The sequence below is a fragment of the Helianthus annuus genome, chromosome 13, assembly GCF_002127325.2.
Source record: "Helianthus annuus cultivar XRQ/B chromosome 13, HanXRQr2.0-SUNRISE, whole genome shotgun sequence".
NCBI classification, from domain to species: domain Eukaryota; kingdom Viridiplantae; phylum Streptophyta; class Magnoliopsida; order Asterales; family Asteraceae; genus Helianthus; species Helianthus annuus.
In genome coordinates, this window is record NC_035445.2 from 75,858,387 (window position 1) to 75,867,381 (window position 8,995).

The 8,995-nt window shown below is 37.8% G+C and overlaps 1 non-coding gene across 1 annotated transcript; it reads left to right on the plus strand.

The window, feature by feature from the left end:
• The first annotated feature begins 3,292 nt into the window (after positions 1–3,292).
• LOC118486156 lies at positions 3,293–3,398 on the plus strand. The gene has a single exon (XR_004878012.1). It is a non-coding gene; the product is annotated as a small nucleolar RNA R71 (small nucleolar RNA).
• Positions 3,399–8,995: the final 5,597 nt, after the last annotated feature.

An 8,995-nucleotide genomic window follows, 5' to 3' on the forward strand; every position in this document is an offset into this window, starting at 1 on the left:
TGTGAGTCATTCTCTTTTTATCAATTGTTTTACAATACCTCAAATTATTTTCAAAGTTATAATTACAGGGATTAAGTTTATGTAATCACCAAATTACAGCCGGTATGTGGGGTATTGTGCACATTACTATTTTTATCACTTTAGGTGGGCGAGCCTAAAATTTGTGATACTCGTCACTATTGGGGCGACGGGATCCAATAGTGGTATGACCACAGTCACAGATACGGTCGAGTGACAAATACCTATTCTTGATAATTGGTTGATAAAAACATTGTAATCCCCCTTAATACTGTAAATTATAACAATGTGTCTTTTTAATTAAAATGAATGATTCACTCAGTATTTCCCCGCTGACAAAATATTTTTACAACATGTTTCAGGTGACCTACTTTGAATCAAGTCCAAGTGCTCATGAGCACTCTGAAGCTTAAAGTAGTGGCTCAAATAAAGAAATAAACGTGTTTATAAAATAAAGAAATTATGAAATTTCTCTACTGTAAATTACGGGGTATATCCCGAATTATAAATAAATAAAACTCGGGCATTTTCAAGTTTAAAACGATCTTGATAAGACTTCCGCTGTGAAAATGAATACCACGGGATTTCTGTCCCGCGGCTCCTGGACCGGGTCAAACCGGACACAGGGGCCGTGACATCTTGTACCTAAATCGGTCCTCCTCCTACAAGTGCCAAACACGAATGCAAATCAAAGGGGCTTTTAAGGTTGTAACGAGGCTAGGCGAATGGGTAGGAAATGGAATATATATGAAGTAGGGAAAACTTAACCCGGTCTTTTATTACCCAAAGAAACAAACGAACAACTATCAAACTTAACTACTATATACAAGACAACTAAACATCACTTTTTTTTTTCATTTTTCATTGCTTTTTCTCTTTTTTTTCTTTTTTTTTTATAAAACAAACTAAATCACAAACTACTAAACAACCACTAATACTATAAGACCGGGTCAAATCGGGTAAATTTTTAGCTAACTAACTAGGGGTAACAAACAATAGGCTTGTAGGCACAAAATTGGGCAACTAAATGTCCAAACCCCCGCCCCTCTCACAACCATGCTCATTTATATAATTTATGAGGTCCAACCCCCCAAATCCCACACTCACACACACTAAAGACGAGGCTACCTAAATTCCCTTATCCTTTTCACATTCACGTCCAACTAAGGACTCAAACCGCATTCAAGCACAAGTTCTAATGCACCCCCGCCCGTTGCCACTCTCATCAAAGATAAATTTTATTTATGTACAAGTGTGGCTTCAACTCTCACCAAGAACAAAAGGGTATTAAGGGTTGCCGGTGCATCATCTGGGGTTAGACTAAGGTGTTCAAATTTTTCATTTTTTGCTTGATTTAAAAAGTTTCCAAAATCTCAAAATTTCTCCCCATCCCCACACTTGGGATACATTGACCCCAATGTATGCTTTTGAGAGACTTTGATCGCATAAATTCTTAAACACCAACTAAAAGCTTATAAACTCAAACCCCAAATTTCTTTTTGTATTTTTTTAAACAAAATCAAACAAACTAACTACCAATATTTCAAAGCTAAAGAACACAACAAGACTAAGGAAAGAGTACATTGACCTGGTGAAGTTTGCCACAACAGATGTTGTAGATAATCCGACTTCCTATCACCACTTTTACCCAAATATCCGTACATCTTCCCCACACTTGAATGTCGACATGGCCCTGAAACATAGAAAGATAAAAACAGCAAGATCAATATAAAACCCCGGGTTGCCTCCCGAGCAGCGCTAAGTTTCGAGTCTTCAGCCAGACCGTGCCACCCCCATTTATGGTGGCTCAAAGAATCGGTTACTGCCACTTCCATCACTACATTGTGCCATTGAGCAAAATGAACCCGTCTCGTTTCGACTCGGTGGGTAATCAAATACACTCCTGCTTATACCCATATGTTTTTCTTCACGGTTCGGTGGGTGCTTTTTTCTCATTCTTTGAAACACATTTTTCATACAATCACTAGACTCACCACCCTTCCCCTCAATGGACTCATAACTAATCACTCTAGTTTGAACATCAAAGGACATCTTACGCTTCTTTTCGGTCATGGTAATAATCCCGTCTCTACAATTAATTTGAGCATTTGCTGTGTATAGAAACGGTCTACCTAAGATTACCCTTTGTTGTGCTGCCATTTTGGTAGAAGCATAGCCTAGAACTAGAAAATCCACCAGGTATTCAAACTCTCCTAACTGAATCTTAACATTCCAAACCATTCCCCGTGGACGCCTCCAACTTTCATCCGCCAAGCTTACCATGGTGTCTATATCTTGAAGCGGGCCAAAGTCATACATATCATATAAATCGCCTGGTAGCACACTCATGCTTGCCCCGTAGTCCAACAATGCGTGAGGGATTTTTAATTTTCCCACACGGATAGGCACGATTGGTGCTCCATGTTCTTTATCATTCTCACCATCGGCATCCTTCTCTATACCTGTATTTATTTGACACGAAGAGGTTAGACATTTTTCATTAAATTCGGTACTAGGAACGGTGCTTACCACATTGATATTAACGCCTTTTATGTTCTTGGGATTTGTCACCGTATCACTTGGTAGCTGGCCTTTTGCTTTCTTCAAAATCACCACTTCACTCGCAAGTTGACCCATTTGAGTAGTCAAAGTTTGAATAGCTTTATCACGGGCCTCGTCCTTTTGCATCAGAACCTCATAACGTTTATTCATTCGTTGCATTTCGACTTGCATCGCCTTCAACATTTCCGTTACTTCGTTTCCACCCGAAGAGCTTTGACCCGTTTGATATTGCCTTTGAAATCCTTGGTTTCCTTGGAAATTCGGGTTAACTTGATTTGAAGGGTTCCCATAACGAAAGTTTGGGTGGTTCCTCAACCCGGGGTGGTAAGTGTTAGAATTCATATTGTTGTAATTTCTACCACCCCCTCCTTGACCTTGCACAACATGAACCTCTTCGTATTGCCCATCACCTCCTTGGCAATTTTCAGCCGCATGACCAATTTCATTGCAAATAGCACAAACATCATAAATTTGATTAGAAGTTTGTACATTACCATCATCAACCGCATGCACTTGTGTTCGGGTAATGGCCGGTCGTGCTCTCCTTGATGCTTGAGCTTTTCTCTTTGATGTAATGGCCATTTGCTCCAAGAACTCCCAATCGTCATGCTCATAGTTTGTGCCAAAAGTCCCATTTGTGATGGACATTAAATCACGCGCATCTTCGGCACATAACCCCTCATGGAAAGCGTTCATCAACTCCCAAAGTTCAATTCCATGATGCGGGCAAATTTTTATCATCATATTAAAGCGCTCAAAGGCTTCATGAAACATTTCGCCTTGTTGTTGTTGGAAACTCCTCAACCCCTTCCTAGCATCATTGGTCTTTTGGGCGGTATAAAATTCGTCTAAGAAAATTTGTTACATTTCGCCCAAGTGTAAATAGATGCTGAAGGCAAAGTGTAAAACCACTTCTTTTCCTTATCCTCCAAAGAAAATTGAAATAAAACCAACTTGACATCATCGGCCGAAAAACCTTGACTTCCAAGAGTATTGCAAATTGAGTCGTAGGCTTCCAAATGGAAATAGGGTTCCTTCGTTGCTAGACCCTTATATTTCGGAAAACTTTGCAAGGAATTCGTTCTCACTTCAAAAGTTCTTCCTTGATTGTTGTGAGGAATAACCACCGGTGAAGGATTATGAGTAATCACCAGCCTAAAATGCGCTTCAATACCCCTCGCATGTTCTCTAAGATGCCTTCTTGGTACACCAAACCGCCCCTTTGGACGAACAGGACCCATTGGTCTTGGTATATGCCCTTGTGGTGCCATTGGTTGTTGAAATTGTTGTTGTGGCATCGGTGGTTGTTAAATTGGCCTTTGAAGTTGAGGTTGTACATTCTGTGGACGAACTTGTTGCAATGGTATAGGACGTTGCATTTGTGGCCCTTGTGGCCTCAGCCTAATGTGTTGTGGTATGAGTTGTTGTTGTTGTTGCATCCCACCAACACTTGGCATGACTTGAGATTGACCTTGCACATAACCGAACTCTCCTTGATCTCCATCACCCCCATAAGCATACCCATCTTTATCAAAACCCTTAAATTCCTCATACCCCTCATCATAACCATCTCCTCGAATTCCCGAAGACTGCCCAAATGGAAGAGTTGAGTACTGAAAACCCGACTGGTTTGATGGTCGAAACGATGAAGCATGGACAATGGTCGAGTTTGGTGCTATGGTATAGTTTGAATATGATGGACCCGCACCTGGGAAGAAATGGGATAATGGTGGAATAGTAGTAGCAGGGTTAAAGGTAATGGTTGGTTCTTCTTGAGTGGTAATGGGTTGTGTGGTGTTGGTTGGTGTGACATTTTGAAGTATGGTGGGTTCAGTGGTTGTGGTTGGAAGGGTGGTATTTGGTGAAGGTTGAGTGGTTGTTGGTATAAATGGTGGAGCAGGTTCACCCGTAGTGGGTGGTGGTGGTGGATCCCGATCCATGTATCTCAGTGGTGTAATCGGTGTAATTGGTGTTGTTGGTGAACCGCTAATTGTATTTTCCCTTAACAAAATTCTGTTTGCTCGCAAAGTTCGTTCGATTTCCGTATCAAATGCTAATAGTGAAAGCTTGTGAGAGCTTCTAGTACGCATGAGCCTGTAGATACCTGCACACTAACACACCCCGCGTAAACCAGAAAAATAACAAACCTAAGAAAAGTAAAAATAACACACGTTGCGCACTACTCCCCGGCAACGGCGCCAAAATTTGACGTGATGTCGTGGTCACAATCAAATTTAATCCAATTACTACTAAATAGTTAGTGGCAAGTGGGTACCGAACACAAGGAGTTTGTGGAATGTGTGTTATTTAAAGGTTTGTCTAGGTTAACTAAAATTAAACTAAATGCAAGTAAAGTAATTGTCAAGAGTTGATTTGAATGAATTGGTTTTAGAACTAAATTTAACTAAATAAATTGCAAAAGAGAGTTTTGGTTGTAAGCAAATTAGAGACAAATGATCATCCTAGATTTCCGGTTTGCTTCGACATTCATATTATCATTTCACTAGAAAGAACTACATAGACATAGCTCGTGTGTGATTACTTGCAGTGATGAAAGGGAACTAAGTACTCAGATTCCTAGAACGTGAGGTTGTTACCCGATGATCAATCAACCCTTACCCAATCCTAACTATACCCATGATATCTCGATTGCCAACGGCACCAAGAACGTATGGTTTCTAATTAGTTCAACGTAAGAATCAACACGTTACTAACAAACAATCACACACCATAACAACGAATCATAAAGATAAATATTGTTATTCTAGAAATTAGAAAACTCAAACATGAAATGTCTCCATCAAACCTTCAATCCAGGACAATCATCAAGTGTTTAGCCACTCATGGCTTGAAGCAACATCATAACAAAAGTTCTATTGTTCATAAAGATCAAAGCACAAAAACTAATGATTAAACAAGTGTTCTTCAAGCCCAAGTCTCCAAAATTTGCTCCCAATTCGTCCCCAAGACAAGTGGTAACCGAAAACATATGATGAGCCACCATAAAAACCCATGAAATGACAATTTAATGCATAAATTACAAAATTGGATCAGTCGGTGGCGTAACCTACGGCAGAGGGCCGTAGGTACGGCGGGCAGCTTTCCCTTACGGCGGGTGGCTTCTGTCTTACGGCGGAGGCTTTTTGCAAAGGTTGGGGCCGTAACCTACGGCCAAGTACGGCCAAGTGCCGTAGGTTACGGCGCTGAGTGTTAGTTTTTCCTTGTTTCCTTCATTTAATTCACCATTTCTTCAATCCCAACACCTCCAACTTCTAGCATCCATCCAAGCTCCATAAAACCCGCATTTTAAGCTCTTTAACACCTGTAACATCAAACATCTTGTGATTACCAAATTCAAGCTATTAACCAGATAAAGTATGGTATTTTAGTCTATTTAAAGGCCTTAAGGGTTGTCCTACGGACCACCCGTCATGATGATCATTTATTCTAGAAAAGTTAATTGAAAATGAAAATGAAAATTATGAGTAGGATTTGAACATCCCATGTTCAACCGACTTTCAAAAACCTCATTCTGGTTAACGATTATTCTTATCATGGTAAAATCAAGTTGAAAAGATAAGACATATTCAACAAGAAACAATATAGGTATAAGAGTAGTACCTTATGTAGATAAACATGTATGGTGGAAAAAAAACTTACCTTGAAATAACTAAAGGAAATAGTATCTCCATCACTTTTCAATCGCCATGTCTACGAAATCCAATCTTCGTTGGAAACACCTCGGACCACCAAAACTTTTATCAACAAAACATCATCAACGACATGGGTCAACCGAGACTTTAATCAACGATTAAAACCAATGATGATTCGAGCACTTTCGTGCTAATAACGTGTCGTAAAACAACGGCCTAATAGCAACATCTAATGTGTAAAGGATACTATAGAGAATATAGTGACAATGAGAAGTACAGAAAATGAGACAATTCTAATTCATTGAGTGTACATATATCATATATATAGATCAATACAACAACAACCCTAAAGCCCATTAACATTAGGTCAGACTTGGCCTATGGGCCTGGATGTCTGCATTCATAACATATTTCAATATTTGAAACTACACCAATATTCCCATACGAGACAATATAAATTTTCCCTATGTTTAGCCACTTGAAGCTTGTGGACTTGATCTCCCTTTTTAGCTTGTTGATGGACATTCGTTTGTTGTTAAAGACGAACTTATTTTTAACCTACCAAATGCATCAACAAGTTTTAAGGATTATTGTATGCACCAAATTCGTAAACGACGAGGCATGGTTTAAGGTTTTATGAAGATCGAATAGGTCCCACATCGAGAATACGAAAATTGGCGATATATTACACCATGCACTCATCCACTGCCAAACGTTCAGGGGCGGAGCTTTAATGAGGCAAGGGGGTGCATCTGCCTTTGCCAATTTTTCGGTTAGTAGTGTAACTTTTTTGATTTTTCGTCCAAAATTTTTAAAATTATATAGGTTCGTCCCGCAAATTATTTTGCCTAAAAATTCCCTGACCCTACAAAGTTTATGGTTGAACGCTCAATAAAAAGCCTTGTTTGGTTGAAGGAGCTTGAATCTTTTAGGTTAGAAGCTTGAAGCTTTTGGTTGAACGCTCCTACTAGTAGCGTTTAGAATGAGCTACAAGCTTTTAGGGAAAAAATGACTAATTTAACCTCTAAAAATAATGAACTTTTTAATGCACAAGCTTTTTAAATTTTTAGTTATGTCCATTTTGGTCATTTTATACATTTTATTAAAAGCTCCAGCTACTCTGCCAAACACCAAATATATCTAAAAAGTTACAGTTACTAGCTACTAGCTACAACTACTAATTACCAACTTTTAACCAACAACTATTTTTGCCAAACATACCCTTATTTTTCTGACAGTTAGAAAGAACATCTCTGCCGCATCTTATCTTAGCTTTAACCAAACACTCAAAACATTGATTTTTATGCGTGAAGGGAGAGGAGTGTGTTGATAGCCGACGCCCGACAGAGAGTGTGCTTCACAATTAGTGTTCCAATAGTCATTCAGTTTAGTGAAATTGAATATAACTTTTTTCATGTGTTGTAATATTAACTAGCTTGTATCATTTTCATTCGGGCTGTAAACGAATCAAAGGTTAGCTAATAGTTCGTAAACCGTTCAATGGGAAGTTTGTTTATCTTCGTTCGATTAGCTTAACGAATGAACACGAACAAAAAGTTTTGTTCGGTTAGCTTAGCGAACAAACACGAACAACGGTCTCGTTCGTTCTACTGTGTTCGTGAACGTTCGGTTACATTCGTTCATGTTCATTCGTTTACGTTCGTTCGTGTTCGTTTGATTTTATTAAAAAATAATAAATAATAACATTTTATCTAAACATATTGAAAACTTGAAACCCTGTTTTTTTTCTAAGTTAACTAAAATTTGGACATCCAAGACATTTTTTGGGATAATTATGTCTAAGTTAGTTAAACTTGATTCATCGTTTGGTGGTTGCAGTAGACTTTTTGTGTTTTGATTTATAATTTGATGGTTGTATTTAACTACTTATGTCCAATGTTTTTATTTTTTATTTTCAAGTTAAATGTTCTTTTACGCTCGTTTTTATTGGTCTGCGTTCGTTTGTGTTCGAGGCTAGTGTTCACGAACTATTTGCTAACAAGTGAATTTCCTCAACGAATGAACGAACACGAACAAAAACTTATGTGTGGTATGCGTTCATAAACAATTTACAAACATATTAATTTCCTTAGCAAATAAACATAAACATAGCCTCATTCATGTTTGTTTAGTTTAATTACAACCCTATTTTGATGGATCAATAATGTATCACTTTCTTCGGAAAAAATGCAGATTATTTTTAAACTTACGTCGGTGAAAAAGTTGATAACCACCTGAATTTCACGTGACCTTTTACTATAAAGTTTCAGTCAAGTCCATGTCAACATTTTAATGTACAGCTCTATCATAACTATATTTAAATAATTATTAAATTAAATTTGAAAAGTTATGTTATGACAAAAAACAGCTTTAAAGCAAACTAACTTTACGTATATGTCCCCATCTATATTTTTTCAATTCTTTAGAACTTAAAACCCCAACTATATTTTTTTATTATAATATGGAGAATTTATCGAAGTGAATAAATTGACACAAAGAATTTAAAAAGTGGTTGGGTGGGTAATATATTAGCTAAAGTGAGGTATATCTAGTATTTGAGTAAAATGGCCTTTGAAACTAAGGACATGTCTATAATGCAATATTACAACCAAATGGGTTTTAAACCATCAAACCATTAGAAATTTTTATGTTTTTAAGTAAACAATAATTCCAGATGGAATAACGAGCTAAAAGTGCCCGTTAGCTTTCATCTGATTATAGAAAGTTTTTCGGTTTAAAAAGAGACTAAAATATAACTAAAA